This window comes from Triticum aestivum, chromosome 2B (assembly GCF_018294505.1).
Source record: "Triticum aestivum cultivar Chinese Spring chromosome 2B, IWGSC CS RefSeq v2.1, whole genome shotgun sequence".
In the NCBI taxonomy this organism is placed as follows: Eukaryota; Viridiplantae; Streptophyta; class Magnoliopsida; order Poales; family Poaceae; genus Triticum; species Triticum aestivum.
Genome location: NC_057798.1, coordinates 394,666,256 through 394,691,785, shown reverse-complemented (window position 1 = coordinate 394,691,785; position 25,530 = coordinate 394,666,256).

Here is a 25,530-nt window from a genome sequence, read left to right as displayed (position 1 = left end):
TCATAGTCTCCATCATCCTTTCCTCACATGGGACAATGCTCTAATAATGAAGATCATCACACATTTATGTACTTACAACTCAAGAATTACGACTCAATACTTAGAACAAAATATGACTCTATGTGAATGCCTCCGGTGGTGTACCGGGATGTGCAATGATTCAAGAGTGACATGTATGAAAGAATTATGAATGGTGGCTTTGCCACAAATACGATGTCATCATGATCATGCAAAGCAACATGACAATGATGGAGCGTGTCATAATAAACGGAATGGTGGAAAGCTGCATGGGAATATATCTCGGAAATGACTATGAAAATGCCATAATAGGTAGGTATGGTGGCTTGATACGTCTCCAACGTATCTATAATTTTTGATTGCTCCATGCTACTTTATCTACTATTTTAGGCAATATTGGGCTTTATTATCCACTTTTATATTATTGTTGGGACTAACCTATTAACAGAAGGCCCAGCCCAGATTTGCTGTTTCATGCCTATTTTAGTGTTTCGAGGAAAAGGAATATCAGACTGAGTCAAAATGGAACGAAATCAACTGGAGAAGTTAATTTTGGAAGGAAACCAACCTGATGGGCTTGGAGTGCACGTCAGGGGAGTCCCGGGCTGCCCACGAGGGTGGGGGGCGCGCCCCCTGGGCGTGCCCCCCTACCTCATGAGCACCCCGGAGGTCCACCGACGTACCCCTGCACCCATATATACCTACGTACCCTAAAACTTCCAGAACAGAAGATAGATCGGGAGTTCCGCTACCTCAAGCCTCTGTAGCCACCAAAAACCAATCGGGACCCTGTTCCGGCACCCTGCCGGAGGGGAATCCCATCACCGGTGGCCATCTTCATCATCCCGGTGCTATCCATGACGAGGAGGGAGTAGTTCACCCTCGGGGCTGAGGGTATGTACCAGTAGCTATGTGTTTGATCTCTCTCTCTCTCTCGTGTTCTCTCTCGTGTTCCCGAGCTTTTCTATTGTAGTTGGATCTTATGATGTTTCTCTCCCTCTACTCTCTTGTGATGAATTGAGTTTCCCCTTTGAAGTTATCTTATCAGATTGAGTCTTTATGAGAACACTTGATGTATGTCTTGCCGTGATTATTTGTGGTGACAATGGGATATCATGTTCCACTTGATGTATGTTTTGTGACCAACTTGCGGGTTCCACCCATGAACCTATGCATAGGGGTTGGCACACGTTCTTGACTCTCCGGTAGAAACTTTGGCGCACTCTTTGAAGTACTTTTATGTTGGTTGGACGAATCTGAGATTGTGTGATGCATATCGTATAATCATGCCCATGGATACTTGAGGTGACCATGGAGTATCTAGGTGACATTAGGGTTTTGGTTGATTTGTGTCTTAAGGTGTTATTATAGTACGAACTCTTTTATAGATCGATCCGAACGAATAACTTTGAGGTGGTTTCATACCCTACCATAATCTCTATGTTTGTTCTCCGCTATTAGTGGCTTTGGAGTGACTCTTTGTTGCATGTTGAGGGCTTGTTATATGACCTATCTATGTTATTATTGTTGAGAGAACTTGCACTAGTGAAAGTATGAACCCTATGCCTTGTTTCCTACCATTGCAATACCGTTTACGCTCACTTTTATCGCTCGCTACCTTGCTGTTTTTATTATTTCAGATTACAAAAACCCATATCTACTATCTATTTTGCACTTGTATCTTCATCTCTTCGCCGAACTAGTGCACCTATACAATTTACCATTGTATTGGGTGTGTTGGGGACACAAGAGACTCTTTGTTATTTGGTTGCAGGGTTGTTTGAGAGAGACCATCTTCATCCTACGCCTCTTACAAATTGATAAACCTTAGGTCATCCAGTTGAGGGAAATTTGCTACTGTCCTACAAACCTGTGCACTTGCAGGCCCAACAACGTCTACAAGAAGAAGGTTGTGTAGTATACATCAAGCAGTTTCTGGCGCCGTTGCCGGGGAGGATAGCGCTTGAAGGTATATCTTTAGAGCTTGCAATCGAATCTTTTTGTTTCTTGTTTTAGCACTAGTCTTGTTTATAAAAGAAAACTACCAAAAAAATGGAGTCGAGTTTGTCTCATACGCTTCACCTTTTTAATATCTTTCGTGAGTATGATGGAAAGGATAATTGTGCTCAAGTGCTAGAAGAAGAAATCTATAAAATGTTTGGCACTAAATCTTTGAACGATGATCATGATTGCAATGTTGTTAGTATGAATTCCTTGAATATCCATGATGCTAATGATATGCAAAGCCACAAGCTTGGGGAAGCTATGTTTGATGGAGATGATATTTTTTGTCCCCCAAGTTTTCATGAGCAAATTTACTATTATGAAAGCATGCCTCCTATCTATTATGATTATTGTGATGACACGTATGCTTTAAAGAATAATGATAACCATGAAACTTGTCATCTTGATCTTAATTTTCAATCACATGATAGTTATTTTGTTGAGTTTTATCCCACTACTATTCATGAGAAGAAATTTGCTTATGTTGAGAGTAGTAAATTTTCTATGCATGTAGATCATGAAAAGAATGCTTTAGGTGCTGGTTATATTGTTGAATTCATTCATGATGCTACTGAAATTTATTATGAGATAGGAACATATGCTTGTAGGAATTGCAATAATATCAAGTTTCCTCTCTATGTGCTTAAATTCTTGAAGCTATGCTTGTGTTACCTTCCTATGCTAGTTGATTATTGTTCTCATAAGTTGTTTGCTCACAAAATCCCTATGCATAGGAAGAGGGTTAGACTTAAATGTGCTAGTCATATGCTTCATGATGCTCCCGTTATGTTTCAATTCTTATCTTTTATGTGATCATCATTGTCATCATCATGCCTAGCTAGAAAGGCATTAAAGAAAAGCGATTGTTGGGAGACAACCCAATATTTATATTTACTGTTTTTGTGTGTCCACATGATTATGCTACTGTAGTAATCATGTTTTATAGCTTTTGTTTCAATAAAGTGCCAAGTAGAACCTTTGGGAAGACTTGGGTGAAGTTTATGTGATCTTGCTGTGAAAAACAGAAACTTTAGCGCTCACGAGATTAGCTGCCATGTTTTACTGGAGAGCGATTTTAGGTTGATTCATTTTGCAGATTATTAATAGACAAATTTCTCAGGTCCAGCAATTTATTTCATAATTTTTGGGATTACAAAAGTATATGTTTGATAAAGATTACTACAGACTATTCTGTTTTTGACAGATTCTGTTTTCTATGTGTTGTTTGCTTATTTTGATGCATCTATGGCTAGTATTGAGTGATATGAACCATAGAGAAGTTAGAATACAGTAGATATTACACCATTATGAATTTAGAATGAGTTCATTGCAGTACCTAAGTGGTGGTTTTATTTTCCTATACTAACGGAGCTTACGAGTTTCGTGTTGAGTTTTGTGTCGTTGAAGTTTTCAAGTTTTGGGTAAAGATTCGATGGACTATGGAATAAGGAGTGGCAAGAGCCTAATCTTGGGGATTCCCAAGGCACCCCAAGGTAATATTCAAGGACAACCAAGAGCCTAAGCTTGGGGATGCCCCGGATGGCATCCCCTCTTTCGTCTTTGTTCATCGGTAACTTTACTTGGAGCTATATTTTTATTCACCACATGATATGTGTTTTGCTTGGAGCGTCATTTTTATTTTGTTAGTGTTTGTTTTCTGTTAGTTAGAATAGTGTTTTACATCTTTAGGTTCAATAAAAAGGTCAAGGATAGCCTTTGCCATGCTTATTTTGCTAGTTTACATGTTGCTGTTTGAAAACAGAAAGTTTACCTCTGTTGCAAAACTTCCCTAGAAAAGTCAGAGCATGGTCTAACGTTGAATCTTTTTGCATATTAAGCTATTATAAATTTATTACACTGGGAATTTTAGTTAATAATTTTTGGAGTCAGGGAAGTATTGATACTCTTGTATTCTTTACAGGCTGTACTGTTTTGGCAGATTGCTGTTATGGTTGCATTGTTTGCATATGTTTGCTTGTTTAATGATTCTATTTGAGGATAGGAGTATTAAATATACATAGGCATTTAGTATGCAATGTTGAATAATTATTTTAGTGATTTGTTACAGTAGAAAATGATAAGGTTTTGCATTGTTTATACTAACCTATCTTACGAGTTCTTGTTGAGTTTGTTGTGAATGAAGCTTTTGATAAAAAGAAGAGAAACCATGATATGAGAGGAATTAAGGAGACACAAAAGTTCAAGCTTGGAGATGCCCAAGGCACCCCAATATAATATTTCAAGAAGTATCAAGCATCTAAGCTTGGGGATGCCCCGGTAGGTATCCCACCTTTCTTCTTCAACAACTATCGGTTAGTATCGGTTGAGCCTAAGTTTTTGCTTCTTCACATGAGTTGTGCTATCCTTGCAATATAGTTTTCTTTAGCTTTGCTTGCTGTTTGAATAAATTCTCAAGATCTGAAATTCTTTAATGAGAGAGAGTCTTCATATAGTTGCATAATTATTTAGCTACTCATTGATCTTCACTTATATCTTTCGGAGTAGTTTGTCATTTCCTCTAGTGCTTCACTTATATCTTTTAGAGCATGGTGGTAGTTTTATTTTGAAGAAATAGATGAACTCTCATGCTTCACTTAGATTATCTTGAGATTAATAGCATGGTAGTTTGCTTAATGTCAATATACTTGGTATTCAAGATATGTGAAACTTTCTTTTGAGTGAATTTAATACTAAGATAAGTTTGATGCTTGATAGTTGTTTTGAGATATGGAGGTGATAATATCAAAGTCGTGCTAGTTGGGTGATTGTGAATTTGAGAAATGCTTGCTTTGAAGTTTGCAAGTCCCATAGCATGCACGTATGGTTAAAGTTGTGTAACAAATTTGGAACATGAAGTGTACCTGGCTTGTGCATCCTTATGAGTGGCGGTCGGGGACGAGCGATGGTCTTTTCCTACCAATCTATCCCCCTAGGAGCATGCGCGTAGTACTTGATTTTTGATGGCTTCTAAATTTTTGCAATAAGTATATGAGTTCTTTTGACTAATGTTGAGTCCATGGATTATACGCACTCTCACCTTTCCGCCTTTGCTAGCCTCTTCGGTACCGTGCATTGCCCTTTCTCACCTTGAGAGTTGGTGCAAACTTCGCCGGTGCATCCAAAACCCGTGATACGATACGCTCTATCACACATAAACCTCCTTATATCTTCCTCAAAACAGCCACCATATCTACCTATTATGGCATTTCCATAGCCATTCCGAGATATATTGCCATGCAAATTCCACCATCATCATCATGACATACATTACTTTTGTCATATTGCCATTGCATGATCATGTAGTTGACATTGTATTTGTGGCAAAGCCACCATGCATTATTTTTCATACATGTCACTCTTGATTCATTGCACCATCCTGGTACGCCGCCGGAGGCATTCATATAGAGTCATATCTTGTTCTAAGTTTCGAGTTGTAATCCTTATGTTGTAATCAATAGAAGTGTGATGATCATCATTATTAGAGCATTGCCCAAACAAAAAAAAGAGAAATGCCAAAAAAAGAAGGCCCAAAAAAAGAAAATAAATAAAAAGGGCAATGCTACTATCTCTTTTTCCACACTTGTGCTTCAAAGTAGCACCTTGTTCTTCATATAGTGAGTCTCATAAGTTGTGCTTCAAAGTAGCACCTTGTTCTTCATGTAGTGAGTCTCATAAGTTGTCTTTTTCATACTAGTGGGATTTTTCATTATAGAACTTGACTTGTATATTCCTACGATGGGCTTCCTCAAATGCCCTAGGTCTTCGTGAGCAAGCAAGTTGGATGCACACCCACTAGTTTTCTTTTGTTGAGCATTCATAGCTCTAGTGCATCCGTTGCATGGCAATCCCTACTCCTCATGTTGACATCAATTGATGGGCATCTCCATAGCCCGTTGATTATCCTCATCAATGTGAGACTTTCTCCTTTTTTGCCTTCTCCACACAATCACCATCATCATATTCTATTCCACCCATAGTGCTATATCCATGGCTCGCGCTCATGTATTGCGTGAAGGTTGAAAGAGTTTGAGATTATTTGAGTATGAAACAATTTCTTGGCTTGTCATCGGGGGTATAGAAGTTGGGAACATCTTTGTGTGACGAAAATGAAGCATAGCCTAACTATATGATTTTGTAGGGATGAACTTTCTTTTGCCATGCTATTTTGAGAAGACATGATTGCTTTGATTAGTATGCTTGAAGTATTATTATTTTTGTGTCAATATGAACTTTTGTCTTGAATCTTTCGGATCTGAATATTCATATCAAAATTAAGAAGATTTATATTGAAATTATGCCAAAGTATCACGCCACATCAAAAATTCTTTTTTTTTATCATTTACCTACTCGAGGACGAGCAGTAATTAAGCTTGGGGATGCTTGATACGTCTCCAATGTATCTATAATTTGGTATTGCTCCATGCTACTTTATCTACTGTTTTAGGCAATATTGGGCTTTATTATCCACTTTTATATTATTTTTGGGACTAACCTATTAACCAGAGGCCTAGCCCAAATTTGTTGTTTTATGCCTATTTTAGTGTTTCGAGGAAAAGGAATATCAGTCGGAGTCAAAACGGAACGAAATCAACTAGAGAAGTTAATTTTGGAAGGAAACCAACCTGATGGGCTTGGAGTGCACGTCAGGGGAGTCCCGGGCTGCCCATGAGGGTGGGGGGGCGCGCCCCCTGGGCGCGCCCCCCTACCTCGTGAGCACCCCGGAGGTCCACCGACATACCCCCTGCACCCATATATACCTACGTACCCTAAAACTTCCAGAACAGAAGATAGATCGGGAGTTCCGCCGCAGATAGATCGGGAGTTCCGCCGCCTCAAGCCTCTGTAGCCACCAAAAACCAATCGGGACCCTGTTTCGGCACCCTGCCGGAGGGGAATCCCATCACCGGTGGCCATCTTCATCATCCCGGCGCTATGCATGACGAGGAGGGAGTAGTTCACCCTCGGGGCTGAGGGTATGTACCAGTAGCTATGTGTTTGATCTCTCTCTCTCTCTCGTGTTCTCTCTCGTGTTCCCGAGCTTTTCTATTGTAGTTGGATCTTATGATGTTTCTCTCCCTCTACTCTCTTGTGATGAATTGAGTTTCCCCTTTGAAGTTATCTTATCGGATTGAGTCTTTATGAGAACACTTGATGTATGTCTTGCCGTGATTATTTGTGGTGACAATGGGATATCATGTGCCACTTGATGTATGTTTTGGTGACCAACTTGCGGGTTCCACCCATGAACCTATGCATAGGGGTTGGCACACGTTCTTGACTCTCTGGTAGAAACTTTGGGGCACTCTTTGAAGTATTTTTATGTTGGTTGGATGAATCTGAGATTGTGTGATGCATATCGTATAATCATGCCCACGGATACTTGAGGTGACAATGGAGTATCTAGGTGACATTAGGGTTTTGGTTGATTTGTGTCTTGAGGTGTTATTCTAGTACGGACTCTTTTATAGATCGATCCGAACGAATATCTTTGAGGTGGTTTCGTACCCTACCATAATCTCTACGTTTGTTCTCCGCTATTAGTGTCTTTGGAGTGACTCTTTGTTGCATGTTGAGGGCTTGTTATATGATCTATCTATGTTATTATTGTTGAGAGAACTTGCACTAGTGAAAGTATGAACCCTAGGCCTTGTTTCCTACCATTGCAATACCGTTTACGCTCACTTTTATCGCTCGCTACCTTGCTGTTTTTATTATTTCAGATTACAAAAACCCATGTCTACTATCTATTTTGCACTTGTATCTTCATCTCTTCGCCGAACTAGTGCACCTATACAATTTACCATTGTATTGGATGTGTTGGGGACACATGAGACTCTTTGTTATTTGGTTGCAGGGTTGTTTGAGAGAGACCATCTTCATCCTACGCCTCCTACGGATTGATAAACCTTAGGTCATCCACTTGAGGGAAATTTGCTACTGTCCTACAAACCTGTGCACTTGCAGGCCCAACAACATCTACAAGAAGAAGGTTGTGTAGTAGATATCATGGCTGTTTTGAGGAAGGTATATGGTGGGTGTCTGGTATCGGCGATAATTGCGCGACACAAGAGAGACTAGCAATGGTGGAAGGGTGAGAGTGCGTATAATCCATGGACTCAACATTAGTCGTAAAGAACTCACATACTTATTGCAAAAATGTATTAGTTATCGAAACGAAGTACTACATGCACGCTCCTAGGAGGATAGATTGTCAGGAAAAGACCATCGCTCGTCCTCGACCGCCACTCAAAAGGAATACAATCAATAAATAAATCATGCTCCAACTTCATCACATAAGGGTTCACCATATGTGCATGCTACGGGAATCACAAACTTTAACACAAGTATCTCTCAAATTCACAACTACTCTACTAGCATGACTCTAATATCACCATCTTCATATCTCAAAAGAATCATAAAGAATCAAACTTCTCATAGCATTCAATGCACTTACCCATCTTGGATGCCCATCATATTAGGACTAATTTTATAACCAAAGCAAATTACCATGCTGTTCTAAAAGACTCTCAAAATAATATAAGTGAAGCATGAGAGTTCAAAAATTTCTATAAAATAATATAAAAGAGCATATTAAAGCCCATTAAACATCCAAAACAGATAATATAATAGCATGGAACAATAAAAAATTATAGATACATTGGAGACGTATCACGAACTTTCATGACTTTCTGGTGAGTTTAGGATTTACGGGGATTTAAAAACTAAGATTCTAAATGTTTGAGGATGAGCCAGGATGCTGGTATGGTTGTAATTCATTCCCATTCCTAGCATGGGACCTAAACATGCACCCAAGGACACATGTATAATTGTTCTAACCATTTTGGTGAACTGGAGCATGTATTTGAAGTTCAGATTTGAATTATGGACATTAAATGCCTAGGAAATTCAATTAGTGTATAAAAAGGCCAAACAAAAGCCGTGTGCCTATCGCGCGTGGCTGATGCCGCGCGCGATCCGAGTTGTGCATTCTGATTGGCCAGAACCCAAACCCCACGGATCGTACGTCTGCATCATTAGATGCTCCCAGATCGAACAACAACCCTCGGCCCTTTCGACAGCACATGCATGTTGGGGAACGTAGTAATTTCAAAAAATTTCCTACGCACACGCAAGATCATGGTGATGCATAGCAACGAGAGGGGAGAGTGTTGTCCACGTACCTTCGTAGACCGAAAGCGGAAGCGTTAGAACAACGCGGTTGATGTAGTCGTACGTCTTCACGGCCCGACCAATCAAGCACCGAAACTATGGCACCTCCGAGTTCTAGCACACGTTCAGCTCGATGACGATCCCCGGACTCCGATCCAGCAGGGTGTCGGGGAAGAGTTCCGTCAGCACGACGGCGTGGTGACGATCTTGATGTTCTAAAGTCACAGGGCTTCACCTAAGCACCGCTACAATATTATCGAGGACTTTGGTGGAGGGGGGCACCGCACACAGCTAAGAGATCAAGAGATCAATTGTTGTGTCTTAGAGGTGCCCCCCTGCCCCCGTATATAAAGGAGCCATGGGGGAGGGGGCGGCCGGCCAAGGAGGGCGCGCCAAGGGGGAGTCCTACTCCCACCGGGAGTAGGACTCCCTTCTTTCCTAGTTGGAGAAGGAGAAGGGGGGAAGGAGGAGGAAGAGGGAAAGGAAAGGGGGGGCGTCGCCCCCCTCTCCTAGTCTTATTCGGACTAGGGGGGGAAGGGGGCGCGGCCAGCCCTTGCCTCCTCTCTTCCTCTCCACTAGGGCCCATATAGGCCCATTAAGCCCTCCGGGGGGTTCCGGTAACCTTCCGGTACTGCGGTAAAATCCCGATTTCACCCGGAACACTTCTGATATCCAAATATAGGCTTCCAATATATCAATCTTCATGTCTCGACCATTTAGAAACTCCTCGTCATGTCCATAATCTCATTCGGGACTCCGAACAAACTTAGGTACATCAAAACTCATAAACTCATAATATAACTGACATCAAAACCTTAAGCGTGCGGACCCTACGGGTTCGAGAACTATGTAGACATGACCTAGAACTGTTTCCGGTCAATAACCAATAGAGGAACCTGGATGCTCATATTGGCTCCTACATATTCTACGAAGATCTTTATCGGTCAAACCGCATAACAACATACGTTGTTCCCTTTGTCATCGGTATGTTACTTGCCCAAGATTCGATCGTTGGTATCCAATACCTAGTTCAATCTCGTTACCGGCAAGTCTCTTTACTCGTTACGTAATGCATCATTCTGTAACTAACTCATTAGCTATATTTCTTGCAAGGCTTATAGTGATGTGCATTACCGAGAGGGCCCAGAGATACCTCTCCGACAATCGGAGTGACAAAACCTAATCTCGAAATACGCCAACTCAACATGTACCTTTGGGCCCTGTAGAGCTCCTTTATAATCACCCAGTTACATTGTGACGTTTGGTAGCACACAAAGTGTTCCTCCGGTAAACGGGAGTTGCATAATCTCATAGTTGTAGGAACTTGTATAAGTCATGAAGAAAGCAATAGCAACATACTAAACGATCAAGTGCTAAGCTAACAGAATGGGTCAAGTCAATCACATCATTCTCCTAATGATGTGATCCCGTTAATCAAATGACAACACATGTCTATGGTTAGGAAACATAACCATCTTTGATTAATGAGCTAGTCAAGTAGAGGCATACTAGTGACGTTAAGTTTGTCTATGTATTCACACATGTATCATGTTTTCGGTTAATACAATTCTAGCATGAATAATAAACATTTATCATGATATGAGGAAATAAATAATAACTTTATTATTGCCTCTAGGGCATATTTCCTTCAGTCTCCCACTTGCACTAGAGTCAATAATCTAGATTACACAGTAATGATTCTAACACCCATGGAGTCTTGGTGCTGATCATGTTTTGCTCGTGGAAGAGGCTTAGTCAATGGGTCTACAACATTCAGATCCGTATGTATCTTGCAAATCTCTTTGTCTCCCACCTGGACTTGGTCCCGGATGGAATTGAAGCGTCTCTTGATGTGCTTGGTCCTCTTGTGAAATCTGGATTCCTTTGCCAAGGCAATTGCACCAGTATTGTCACAGAAGATCTTCATTGGTCCCGATGCACTAGGTATGACACCTAGATCGGAAATGAACTCCTTCATCCAGACTCCTTCATTTGCTGCTTCCGAAGCGGCTATGTACTCCGCTTCGCATGTAGATCCCACCATGACGCTTTGTTTAGAACTGCACCAACTTACAGCTCCATCGTTTAATAAAAACACGTATCCGGTTTGCGATTTAGAATCGTCCGGATCAGTGTCAAAGCTTGCATCGACGTAACCATTTACGACTAGCTCTTTGTCACCTCCATAAACGAGAAACATATCCTTAGTCCTTTTCAGGTATTTCAGGATATTCTTGACCACTGTCCAGTGATCCACTCCTGGATTACTTTGGTACCTACCTGCCAAGCTTATTGCTAAGCATACGTCAGGTCTGGTACACAGCATTGCATACATGATAGAGCCTATGGCTGAAGCATAGGGAACATCTTTCATTTTCTCTCTATCTTCTGCTGTGGTCGGGCATTGAGTCTGACTCAACTTTACACCTTGTAATACAGGCAAGAACCCTTTCTTTGCCTGATCCATTTTGAACTTTTTCAAAACTTTATCAAGGTATGTGCTTTGTGAAAGTCCAATTAAGCGTCTTGATCTATCTCTATAGATCTTGATGCCCAATATGTAAGCAGCTTCACCGAGGTCTTTCATTGAAAAACTTTTATTCAAGTATCCCTTTATGCTATCCAGAAATTCTATATCATTTCCAATTAACAATATGTCATCTACATATAATATCAGAAATGCTACAGAGCTCCCACTCACTTTCTTGTAAATACAGGCTTCTCCAAAAGTCTGTATAAAACCATATGCTTTGATCACACTATCAAAGCGTTTATTCCAACTCCGAGATGCTTGCACCAGTCCATAAATGGATCGCTGGAGCTTGCACACTTTGTTAGCACCTTTTGGATCGACAAAACCTTCCGGTTGCATCATATACAACTCTTCTTCCAGAAATCCATTCAGGAATGCAGTTTTGACATCCATTTGCCAAATTTCATAATCATAAAATGCGGCAATTGCTAACATGATTCGGACAGACTTAAGCATCGCTACGGGTGAGAAAGTCTCATCGTAGTCAACCCCTTGAACTTGTCGAAAACCTTTCGCAACAAGTCGAGCTTTGTAGACAGTTACATTACCATCAGCGTCAGTCTTCTTCTTGAAGATCCATTTATTTTCGATGGCTTGCCGATCATCGGGCAAGTCAACCAAAGTCCATACTTTGTTCTCATACATGGATCCCATCTCAGATTTCATGGCCTCAAGCCATTTTGCGGAATCTGGGCTCATCATCGCTTCCTCATAGTTCGTAGGTTCGCCATGGTCAAGTAACATGACTTCCAGAATAGGATTACCGTACCACTCTGGTGCGGATCTTACTCTGGTAGACCTACGAGGTTCGGTAGTAACTTGATCTGAAGTTTCATGATCAATATCATTAGCTTCCTCACTGATTGGTGTAGTTGTCACAGGAACCGGTTCTTGTGATGAACTACTTTCCAATAAGGGAGCAGGTACAGTTACCTCATCAAGTTCTACTTTCCTCCCACTCACTTCTTTCGAGAGAAACTCCTTCTCTAGAAAGGATCCGAATTTAGCAACAAAAATCTTGCCCTCAGATCTGTGATAGAAGGTGTACCCAATAGTCTCTTTTGGGTATCCTATGAAGACACATTTCTCCGATTTGGGTTCGAGCTTATCTGGTTGAAGTTTCTTCACATAAGCATCGCAGCCCCAAACTTTAAGAAACGACAACTTTGGTTTCTTGCCAAACCATAGTTCATAAGGCGTCGTCTCTACAGATTTTGATGGTGCCCTATTTAACGTGAATGCGGCCGTCTCTAAAGCATAACCCCAAAACGATAGCGGTAAATCAGTAAGAGACATCATAGATCGCACCATATCTAGTAAAGTACGATTACGACGTTCGGACACACCATTTCGTTGTGGTGTTCCGGGTGACGTGAGTTGCGAAACTATTCCGCATTGTTTCAAATGTAAACCAAACTCATAACTCAAATATTCTCCTCCATGATCAGATCGTAGAAATTTTATTTTCTTGTTACGATGATTTTCCACTTCACTCTGAAATTCTTTGAACTTTTCAAATGTTTCAGACTTGTGTTTCATCAAGTAGATATACCCATATCTGCTCAAATCATCTGTGAAGGTGAGAAAATAACGATACCCGCCGCGAGCCTCAATATTCATTGGACCACATACATCAGTATGTATGATTTCCAACAAATCAGTTGCTCGCTCCATAGTTCCGGAGAACGGCGTTTTAGTCATCTTGCCCATGAGGCACGGTTCGCAAGTACCAAGTGATTCATAATCAAGTGATTCCAGAAGTCCATCAGTATGGAGTTTCTTCATGCGCTTTACACCAATATGACCCAAACGGCAGTGCCACAAATAAGTTGCACTATCATTATCAACTCTGCATCTTTTGGCTTCAACATTATGAATATGTGTATCACTACTATCGAGATTTAATAAAAATAGACCACTCTTCAAGGGTGCATGACCATAAAAGATATTACTCATATAAATAGAACAACCATTATTCTCTGATTTAAATGAATAACCGTCTCGCATCAAACAAGATCCAGATATAATGTTCATGCTCAACGCTGGCACCAAATAACAATTATTTAGGTCTAAAACTAATCCCGATGGTAGATGTAGAGGTAGCGTGCCGACCGCGATCACATCGACTTTGGAACCATTTCCCACGCGCATCGTCACCTCGTCCTTAGCCAATCTTCGCTTAATCCGTAGTCCCTGTTTCGAGTTGCAAATATTAGCAACAGAACCAGTATCAAATACCCAGGTGCTACTGCGAGCATTAGTAAGGTACACATCAATAACATGTATATCACATATACCTTTGTTCACTTTGCCATCCTTCTTATCCGCCAAATACTTGGGGCAGTTCCGCTTCCAGTGTCCAGTCTGCTTGCAGTAGAAGCACTCAGTCTCAGGCTTAGGTCCAGACTTGGGTTTCTTCTCTTGAGCAGCAACTTGTTTGCTGTTCTTCTTGAAGTTCCCCTTCTTCTTCCCTTTGCCCTTTTTCTTGAAACTGGTGGTCTTATTGACCATCAACACTTGATGCTCCTTCTTGATTTCTACCTCCGCAGCCTTTAGCATTGCGAAGAGCTCGGGAATAGTCTTGTCCATCCCTTGCATATTATAGTTCATCACGAAGCTCTTGTAGCTTGGTGGCAGTGATTGAAGAATTCTGTCAATGACACTATCATCAGGAAGATTAACTCCCAGTTGAATCAAGTGATTATTATACCCAGACATTTTGAGTATGTGTTCACTGACAGAACTATTCTCCTCCATCTTACAGCTATAGAACTTATTGGAGACTTCATATCTCTCAATCCGGGCATTTGCTTGAAATATTAACTTCAACTCCTGGAACATCTCATATGCTCCATGACGTTCAAAACGTCGTTGAAGACCCGGTTCCAAGCCGTAAAGCATGGCACACTGAACTATCGAGTAGTCATCAGCTTTGCTCTGCCAGACGTTCTTAACGTCGTCAGTTGCATCTGCAGCAGGCCTGGCACCCAGCGGTGCTTCCAGGACGTAATTCTTCTGTGCAGCAATGAGGATAATCCTCAAGTTACGGACCCAGTCCGTGTAGTTGCTACCATCATCTTTCAACTTAGCTTTCTCAAGGAACGCATTAAAATTCAACGGAACAACAGCACGAGCCATCTATCTACAACAAACATAGACAAGCAAAATACTATCAGGTACTAAGTTCATGATAAATTTAAGTTCAATTAATCATATTACTTAAGAACTCCCACTTAGACAGACATCTCTCTAGTCATCTAAGTGATCACGTGATCCAAATCAACTAAACCATGTCCGATCATCACGTGAGATGGAGTAGTTTCAATGGTGAACATCACTATGTTGATCATATCTACTATATGATTCACGTTCGACCTTTCGGTCTCCGTGTTCCGAGGCCATATCTGTATATGCTAGGCTCGTCAAGTTTAACCTGAGTATTCCGCGTGTGCAACTGTTTTGCACCCGTTGTATTTTAACGTAGAGCCTATCACACCCGATCATCACGTGGTGTCTCAGCACGAAGAACTTTTGCAACGGTGCATACTCAGGGAGAACACTTCTTGATAATTAGTGAGAGATCATCTTAAAATGCTACCGTCAATCAAAGCAAGATAAGATGCATAAAGGATAAACATCACATGCAATCAATATAAGTGATATGATATGGCCATCATCATCTTGTGCTTGTGATCTCCATCTCTGAAACACCGTCGTGACCACCATCGTCACCGGCAAGACACCTTGATCTCCATCGTAGCATCGTTGTCGTTTACGCCATCTATTGCTTCTACGACTATCGCTACCGCTTAGTGATAAAGTAAAGCAATTACAGGGCGTTTGCATTTCATACAATAAAGCGACAACTATATGGCTCCTTCCAGTTGCCGATAACTTCGGTTACAAAACATGATCATCTCATTGAATAAAATATAGCATCACGTCTTGACCATATCATATCACAACATGCCCTGCAAAAACAAGTTAGACGTCCTCTACTTTGTTGTTGCAAATTTTACGTGGCTGCTACGGGCTGAGCAAGAACTGTTCTTACCTACGCATCAAAACCACAACGATAGTTCGTCAAGTTAGTGTTGTTTTAACCTTCACAAGGACCGGGCGTAGCCACACTTGGTTCAACTAAAGTGAGAGAGATAGACATCCGCTAGTCACCTTTAAGCACGAGTGCTCATAACGGTGAAACCAGTCTCGCGTAAGCGTACGCGTAATGTCGGTCCGGGCCGCTTCATCTCACAATACCGCTGAACCAAAGTATGACATGCTGGTAAGCAGTATGACTTGTATCGCCCACAACTCACTTGTGTTCTACTCGTACATATGACATCTACGCATAAAACCAGGCTCGGATCCACTGTTGGGGAACGTAGTAATTTCAAAAAAATTCCTATGACATGCAAGATCATGGTGATGCATAGCAACAAGAGGGGAGAGTGTTGTCCACGTACCCTTGTAGATCGAAAGCGGAAGCGTTAGAACAACGCGGTTGATGTAGTCGTACGTCTTCACAGCCCGACCGATCAAGCACCGAAACTACGACACCTCCGAGTTCTAGCACACGTTCAACTTGATGACGATCCCCGGACTCCGATCCAGCAGGGTGTCGGGGAAGAGTTCCGTCAGCACAACGGCGTGGTGCCGATCTTGATGTTCTACCATCGCAGGGCTTCGCCTAAGCACCGCTCCAATATTATCGAGGACTTTGGTGGAGGGGGGCACCGCACACGGCTAAGAGATCAAGAGATCAATTGTTGTGTCTTAGAGGTGCCCCCTACCCTTGTATATAAAGGAGCCAAGGGGGAGGGGGCGGCCGACCAAGGAGGGCGCGCCAAGGGGGAGTCCTACTCCCACCGGGAGTAGGACTCCCTTCTTTCCTAGTTGGAGAAGGAGAAGGGGGGAAGGAGGAGGAAGAGGGAAAGGAAGGGGAGGGGGCGCCGACCCCCTCTCCTTGTCCTATTCGGACTAGGGGGGGAGGGGGCGCGGCCAGCCCTTGCCTCCTCTTTTCCTCTCCACTAGGGCCCATGTAGGCCCATTAAGCCCTCCGGGGGGTTCCGGTAACCTCCCGGTACTCCGGTAAAATCCCGATTTCACCCGGAACACTTCCGATATCCAAATATAGGCTTCCAATATATCAATATTCATGTCTCTACCATTTAGAGACTCCTCGTCATGTCCGTAATCTCATTCGGGACTCCGAACAAACTTCGGTACCTCAAAACTCATAAACTCATAATATAAGTGACATCGAAACCTTAAGCATGCGGACCCTACGGGTTCGAGAACTATGTAGACATGACCTAGAACTGTTTCCGGTCAATAACCAATAGCGGAACCTGGATGCTCATATTGGCTCCTACATATTCTACGAAGATCTTTATCGGTCAAACCGCATAACAACATACGTTGTTCCCTTTGTCATCGGTATGTTACTTGCCCGAGATTCGATCGTTGGTATCCAATACCTAGTTCAATCTCGTTACCGGCAAGTCTCTTTACTCGTTACGTAATGCATCATTCTGTAACTAACTCATTAGCTATATTGCTTGCAAGGCTTATAGTGATGTGCATTACCGAGAGGGCCCAGAGATACCTCTCCGACAATCGGAGTGACAAAACCTAATCTCGAAATACGCCAACTCAACATGTACCTTTGGAGCCCTGTAGAGCTCCTTTATAATCACCCAGTTACGTTGTGACGTTTGGTAGCACACAAAGTGTTCCTCCGATAAACGGGAGTTGAATAATCTCATAGTTGTAGGAACTTGTATAAGTCATGAAGAAAGCAATAGCAACATACTAAATGATCAAGTGCTAAGCTAACAGAATGGGTCAAGTCAATCACATCATTCTCCTAATGATGTGATCCCGTTAATCAAATGACAACACATGTCTATGGTTAGGAAACATAACCATCCTTGATTAATGAGCTAGTCAAGTAGAGGCATACTAGTGACGTTAAGTTTTTCTATGTATTCACACATGTATCATGTTTCCGGTTAATACAATTCTAGCATGAATGATAAACATTTATCATGATATGAGGAAATAAATAATAACTTTATTATTGCCTCTAGGGCATATTTCCTTCAATGCAGTACATGGGTAAGCATTGTGTGCATGTGTCGTCCTAGCTCACGCTTCCTTCTCTTGTACATTTTCTAAACAGGCTACCGTTTCTCACCACTCCTCTCATCGGTTTCCCGCCTCTTCTCCCATCGGTTTCCCGCTACCAGTGTCAGTGCTCATTGAAGGCTAGGCGGCGACACACCAGCCATCGCACACAGTTTCTAAAAGAACAAATGTGCGTGATAGGAGGGATCGGTCCCATAGGGTGACCAGCGTGAAACGCCTTAAATGCGAGGCAATTCCTATTAGCAAGGTGCCGCTTCCCATCCGCTAACCTAGTCGAATAGAATGCATAAGTTAAGTGTGCTCGGGCTGGAATAGTGCAAGGATGGGTTATCCCGTGGGAAGTTGCATATTATATAAACCTTGGGATCATCCTTGTGTTGCTAATTTGTAGACTATGTTTTTATAGGTTATTTTTTTGCTATAAAATCACCACGTCTGAGCAAGCGCCAGCAAAATGGTGTAGGTATTGGCTTAACCGTGTGCGATGCAAGTGCACTGTAAAGTCACACGACTGTGAAAGCACAAGCAAATGGTGGAGGTCCTGGTTTAACCGTGTGCGATGCAAGTGCGATGTAAAATCACCACGACTGTGCAAGTGCGAGCAAATTGGTGCAGGTCTGGCTTAACTGTGTGCGATGCAAATGTGTTGTAAAATCACCACGACTGCGCAAGCGCGAGCAAATGGTGGAGGTATTGGCTTAACCGTGTGTGATGCAAGTGCGCTGTAAAATCACCACGACTGCGCAAGCTAAAGGAGGGTTAGTTTATTTAGAAATTAGGATGAACCCTGTGTGATAGACCAGCTAGCTAGAAATATAAAAACAAACTACCCGCCTTGAGCGTTGCAAAAATCGGCGGTTCCGCCACTTTTCCTTATTATCATACACGCATATTCTTATTGGACAGTGTGCGATCTTGGGCACTCCCGCCCCGCATCAATTCCTTTACCCAAATTTTAGTAGCCATCGTACTTCAACCGTCGCCCACACTCCTCCAGCACCGACCTTATAGTAAAATTGCAGTAGCCGAGGCATTTGAACCATCACCCTGCCTCGTCCACCACCATCTCTGCCCACCATTACCAAAACTTTCAGTAGCCGCGGCGTATCCTCAAACACCACAATCCCCCCACCACAATCCCCCACCCGCCCCCTCCCCCTCGAACCCTAGCTCGCGGTGTCCGCCGGCACCGCCGCCAATCCATGGCGGTTTGCCCGTTCCTCCTAGCTTAGATAATAAACTTCAGGTTACCCAGCAATTCCCATACCGTCGCCGCACTCCCCTGAGTGTTTAGATGAGGCCTGCGGTCTCCATCCCCGCCAGTTCCACATCCCCTGCTCCAGAATTTCGCAGCCTAAGCTCGACCATGTATCCCGGTGAGCCAGACATGCGTTCGGCCAAGAAGTGGTTTATCATGGCCTCTCCGGTGGACATTGGCGAGGTGGCCGCTGTTCGCCCCAACCTGTCGATATCAGAGCAACACGTCACCGTGGAAGCCGACGAATACGTTGACTACGTTGCCATGTCAAAGGCTTCATGTCAGTGGGCTTGCGTATTACTGTATCTCGGGAAAGCTGGCTATGACATCAAGTTGATCGACGGCGACGGCTTCACGCGGGCCATGTCACAGGTTACGTGGTCCATCCCCAACCCCTCTGGTTCAACCGCTGTCGATCTCTCTGACGGCCCTACCGCTGATCTCCTCCGCCAAGCCGTCAAGGATTTGCGATCCTTATACGCCATCGAGCCCATTTTGTCATTTCTGAAGGACACGTTGTACAGCGGCGGCTTGGAATCCTCAATTGCCAAGTCAGATCTCATCGACCATGACCACGACTACGAGGAGGGCACCCACAAAGGTTCTTCCACCATGGGTCTATGCTCTTCCAACTGGAAGGATCCCGTCCATGAAATGTGAGGCAACATCCTATCAGGAAATCTTACCTCTTCTAGCTTGCCAACCCGTACCCTTTGATTTAGTAGCATTTTCCGCGCGGTGCTATAACTGTGCCGTGTTTAATTATTTCAGTTATGCAAAAATGTATTGTTCAATAGGGCTATGTGATGTTTAAGTATGAATTGTCCACTTTAGTTTCACGAATGGCTATATTTGGTTGTTTATAGTGAGTAGATGCCTTGTTTATCTGTGTTTGGTTGTTAGGTTGGTTGAAGTGAGCATTTTTCTAGTTATCGAGCCGATGCCTTGTTCATATGTATTTTCTCTTAGTTTGGTTGCAGTGAGCATTTGTCCAGTTGTCAAGAAGATGCCTTGTATCTGTATTTGGTTGTTAGATTGCTTTTTTAGCATTTGTCCAGTTTTCAAGCAGATGCCTTGTTTATCTGTATTTGCTTGTTAGGTTGGTTGCAGTGAGCATTTGTCTAGTTTTCAAGCATATGCCCTATTTATCTTTATTTGCTTGTTAGGTTGGTTCCAGCGAGACTCTGTCCAGTTTTCAATGGCTATATTTGGTTGTTATACTGATCATTTATGCCTTGTTTATTTCAGTCATTCACAATGTGTTGTTCATTATGTGCAAGTCAAAACTGTGCCGCTCGACTGCATCAATACCAGTTTGAAGGGCTATATTTGGTTCTAGTTATGCCTATCGGTAACATTGCCTTCCATTTTATATATGCTTTAACAACATACTAAAACCAACACATTCAAGCTATCGTTTGGAGATGATATTGTTTACCTTTGTTATATTTGTTTGATGTTAAGGCTGTCGTACTTATCATGCCTTTCCACTACTTATGCAGGACAACAACAGGAGTGGCAACCATTTTCCGCTGAGGTTAGCTTCATCCCTTGGCTTGTACTCCCCCGTCGTTCCATAATTTAGTGCATATAGATCCTGGGATGGACACTTGTTAGCTTCTAATATTGACTTGTTGCTTGTTGGTACATATGCCCTTGGCAAGGATCCACGCATCGACCCTTTTTGTGTATGGGGCAATGAGATATTCATGAACAAGCATCAAGTGAGGAAACTAATAAGGATTATTAGCAAAAAGATACGAATGGTGGCATGCAAATTATTTGTTTAAGCTCTATCCAACACAAAAGTGAGTTGTAGGATGGTAACTACAAACTCTGCAGCCTTCTCTTTTTACTGCCCATAATGAGTTATTAGACAACAATGTCTGAATCTTTTTCGTTCGCAGTGGTACCCGAAGCAGTTTACTCAAGATTACCTCGCAAAGTACATGATTGGTGGACATGCAATGAAGGTTAAAGTATTTCATCCAGACTACAATGAGCATCGAGAAGTCGTAATGAAGGCAATGAAGGATGGACGGGCAACCATCACAAGGGGTTGGCCTAGAGTCGTGCATGCATTACGCATGGAGGAGGGAACAATATGGGCATTTCGCTTCAAGTTCTCCAGCAACCGGAATGTCTTTCGCCTCTCTCTTTACAGTCTTTAGTACAACTGTGGTTCATCATTCTTTACTTGGTGCTTCTGTAGTTCTTCAGTATATGTAACTGTGCATCGAATTATGCATTCGTGGTTGAACGTGTATTTGTAATAAACCTGGTTGGATATGAAATAAGTGATTGCCTACTTTCAAATTCAAAAATGTGATTTTTAAATTAGGGATTAATTAGAGATTACACTGCACATGATTTGCAAAAGCGAAACATCTGCGATAGACGTGGAGATCAGACGTTTCTAGGATCCACTACGTGTGCGATCAATCTCCACCGCACACACGATCAACCAGGAAAAAACGTGTGCGATCAATCTCCACTGCACACACGATCAACCAAGAAAAAACATGTGCAATTACCAATAGCATCGCACATAGTTCTTTCTTATTAAATGTTTGTGATAGTCACCTTATCACGCACGCTTCAAAATTATTGACTGTTTGTGATGTTGTGCGCATCGCAGACGTTTGGTACTTCTTGGATCAACTGTGTGGGATGTACATACTAACGGAAACATATTCCTTGGATGGACTATGTGGAATGTACATACGAACAGAAACGTTTAGCGGGGGCTGACTATGTGGGATGTACTTACGACCGGAAACAATTCTACCTGTATAATTGTATTTTTTAGCACTAGTGTACGTATAACCGTATTTGCTCGCTCGCCGGTCGCACACGACCTCATTTTACCGAGCGTGTGTGCCAGGAGGGCATATCCCCGACGGTTTCTAGGTCGTGTGGGAAGGACCCCCCTATCGCCCACACTCACTTGGTGAAGGTTCCAAATGCCATCGCGGAAAGGGGTTAAAAGCCGTTTGTATAGCACCGACGCATACCAGTGCAGATTCATAGCGGTCACCCACCATGGCTACAACGTCCTCAAGATGCCGGGGAGCTACATCATCACCACGATCGCCTGCGAGGATAAGGACGCGGTGTGCTCCCTCGAGCACGCCTACCAGGATGCAGAGGTCAAGAACCCAGACGACGAGGGCACTGTCTACCCTCCTGTGGCCATCCCTAAGAAGAAGAAGCAGCTGCTCCACCAAGGACCTTAGGAGAGCGGGGTGTCCGACGACACTGCCTCAAGCCCTGCACCCACAGACAGGGCACCTCCCTCTCTTGCGTAGGAAGTCGCGCCCGGCGCCCCTCTCAGGCTGGGCTTGGGGGCTCTCCTCTAGAGGGCCTCTGACCTAGCCAACGTCACGAGGGAGGCGCTCAAGCACCATGTGGAGGCGTGCTTCAACGCGCGCTTCCGTGAAGAAAGCGTAGGGCACGAGGCACCAGCCGCTCAAGAGTTCATCACCAAGACAACCAAGGAGATTCAGGAGCCAAGAGCTATGCGGGGCAATCGCCGCCCACCACCAGGCGTAGCTCCCTTCCTTGGCGAGGACAGTGAGCTACGCGTCTACTTCGGCTCAACAGGGCCGCGTCTCAAGAGCTCTTTTGGCTGTCCTGCGTTGGCCGGTGCGAGGGCCCCCCTCACAGCTACGTTCACATGCCTTTAGGTTTGGTGAACGCGGCTGTTACATTCCAGCGCCACATGCGGGGCGTCCTGCAGCTCACGAGGCCAGGTGCCAGGCGATCCAGGCGGAGATGGCGATGAATCTTCGCGAGCCCCCCGGACCTCCAGAGCCTCCCGAGGTTCAAGACCAGGGTGGCTCATGAGGAGCGGTTTTTGCAACGCGCGTCTTCAGCTACTACAACACTTCTTTAGCAAGGGTGCCAGTGACATCTTTTTAGTTTGTTCAAGTTGGGGGAGCCCCTTAGCTGCATTATCCCCGAGCTGCGTGTGTCCGTCCCTGCGGCATGTATCCTTCCTGCATCCATCAGAACTGGCTTTACCTTATTCCATGGGTTGCTTTTATGGTTATCATCTACCTGTCCGGCGCCTCATCGCCATGAACATCGTACGCCCTTGCAAGCCCACCCACGACCGCCTCATGATTAAGTACTGGCACGACGTCTATGCTCGAGTCCGTCCCTACAGCATCACTAAACCCAAGAGGCTGAGCTCTGGCTCGCGGGCCAGCTCCCGTGCACGTCACCTCCCATGGTCCTTGGTGCTTTGTTCTCGCATGAGTTAATCACGGGCGGATGAGCGAGGGCACGCGACCCGGTGCCTCGTCACCTTGGGAGCCACGCGCTGGTTGTCTTTCCTCAGGACCTTCGCATGAGAAGATTAGGCACGGTGTCTGTGCTCGGGTTCGTCCCTGCAGCATCGACAAACCCAATGGCTGAGCTCTGTCTGGCGGGCTGGTCCCATTCACATCACCTCCTGGGGTCGTTGCTGTTTGGCCCTCTCATGCGATAACCTCAGGAGATTCACTCGGTGCAGGTTGTCTAACCATCTTGCAGGATTTCCACTAGTGTTCCAAGAAAAATCCAGGTGCAACCCGCCTTGAGGTAGGGCCTAGTGAGTCCCACACTGGCCCACGAGTGCCCAGACACACCTCCTCTAGCCCTGTCGTGCAAGCCATGTGCCAGGGCGGGGCTGTAGATGTCCCGGGGGATCCACTCAGAGGGAGTCCCCACCCACGCACCAATGGAAGCACCATGCTTCACGCTGGCAGTCGACACGATCGAGGAGCGGCTATGCCCGTGCAAGTGCGGAAGCGCCATGCTCCGCGCTGGTGATAAACAACTGAGGGCGGCCTCACAGCCGCAATAACCTCAGGGAGCCGCCAGGCTTGGTGTTCAGCCTCGCCGCAACACTTTCCCTTCGGGAGAGTCGCATGAGGGGGATGGGCACGGGGGCTACGCTCAGGTCATGCCTAGCATACGCCACCCTACCAGGTCCCTCGGACCTGGTCGTCGCGCGCCCCTCCCAAGCGGGACCTCGGTGAGGAAAGGTATGGAGGTCTGTTTGTACGTCAAGGGGGACCCCTGAGCATCGCGACTCAGGAGCCTAACTTGTCACGTAGCCCCTCACCCCTTGGTCTCATCCTGGTGATCCGAACGACCCAACGGCGACTGAGGTATGCGCGGGGCCGGGCCTTGCCGACGTAGATCGCTAAGACCTACTCCCACGTCTCCTTTCCAAGGTCTTTTGTACGTCAAGGGGGACCCCTGAGCATCGCGACTCAGGGGCCTAGCTGGTCATGTAGCCCCTCACCCCTTGGTCTCGTCTTGGCAGTTTGGACGACCCAACCATGGCTGAGGTATGCGTGGGGCCGGGCCCTGCAGACGCAGAACGCCAAGACCTGTTCTTGCGTCTCCTTTCCGAGGGTTGTTTATACGTCAAGGGGGACTCTTGAGAATCGCGACTCAGGACCTAACTGGTCTCGTAGCCCCTCACCCCTTGGCCTCGTCCTAGTGATCCGGACGATCCAATGGCGGCTGAGGTATGTGCGGATCGGGCCCTGCCGACACAGAACACTAAAGCAAACGGAAAGGAGATCATGGAGCCCTACCAAATTATTACAAGCATATTGTCTCTTAAAAAGCACCGAGCATAGGTTCTTACGCCTCCACGAGGCATGATATATGTTGCAAAGCTGAAACAGGGGAAGCGCTGCCATCAAGCCTCTTCTTCAGCCTTGGACGCCATCGTTGCTCGCCTGGAGAGCCCCGACGTCGATGATGTCGAAGCGATCCTTGTCATTAGCCCTAGCCACGGGGTCGACAGTGAGGAAATTCTTCAGTAGGGCCTCCACCTGATCCTTCATGGCCTCAGCAGTGGCAGTGCTGGACTTGGGGTCCATAGGCTCGAGCAAGGCATCGAACTCGAAGCTGGTGTCCCAAAGATAGAGGTGGTTGAAGACACGCGTCATGGCCAAGGAAGAAGGCGTGCGGGCCTCTCCCTCCACCATGGGGCCTACTCTAATGACGACACCCTCTAGTGCCGCGACGAGCTTCAGGAGCAGCATGGCGGGACCCTACTCCGGGGTCGCCATCGGCTCCTTGTGCTCGCCCCCAAAGAGATCCTGCAATGCCTTGCGGGACCTCATCTCGAGGGAAACGATGGCGTCACGTCGCACGGCGGCCGCCTCCTCAGCCCTAGCAAGGAGCTTCTCCCTGGCCCCCAGCCAAGCCTTCTCATCGGAGACAAGCTTGGTGTGGGACGCCTGGGCCGCCTCCACCTCCTCCCTCAACTTCTCCAATCGACCGTGTTCCGTGGCCTACTCCAGGGTGGCCTGCGCCAGCTCGGTGTCACGATCGGCAACCGCAGCTTCCCGGGCCTTCAGCTCCTCCTCCTGCGCCTCGAGTTGACGAGCCT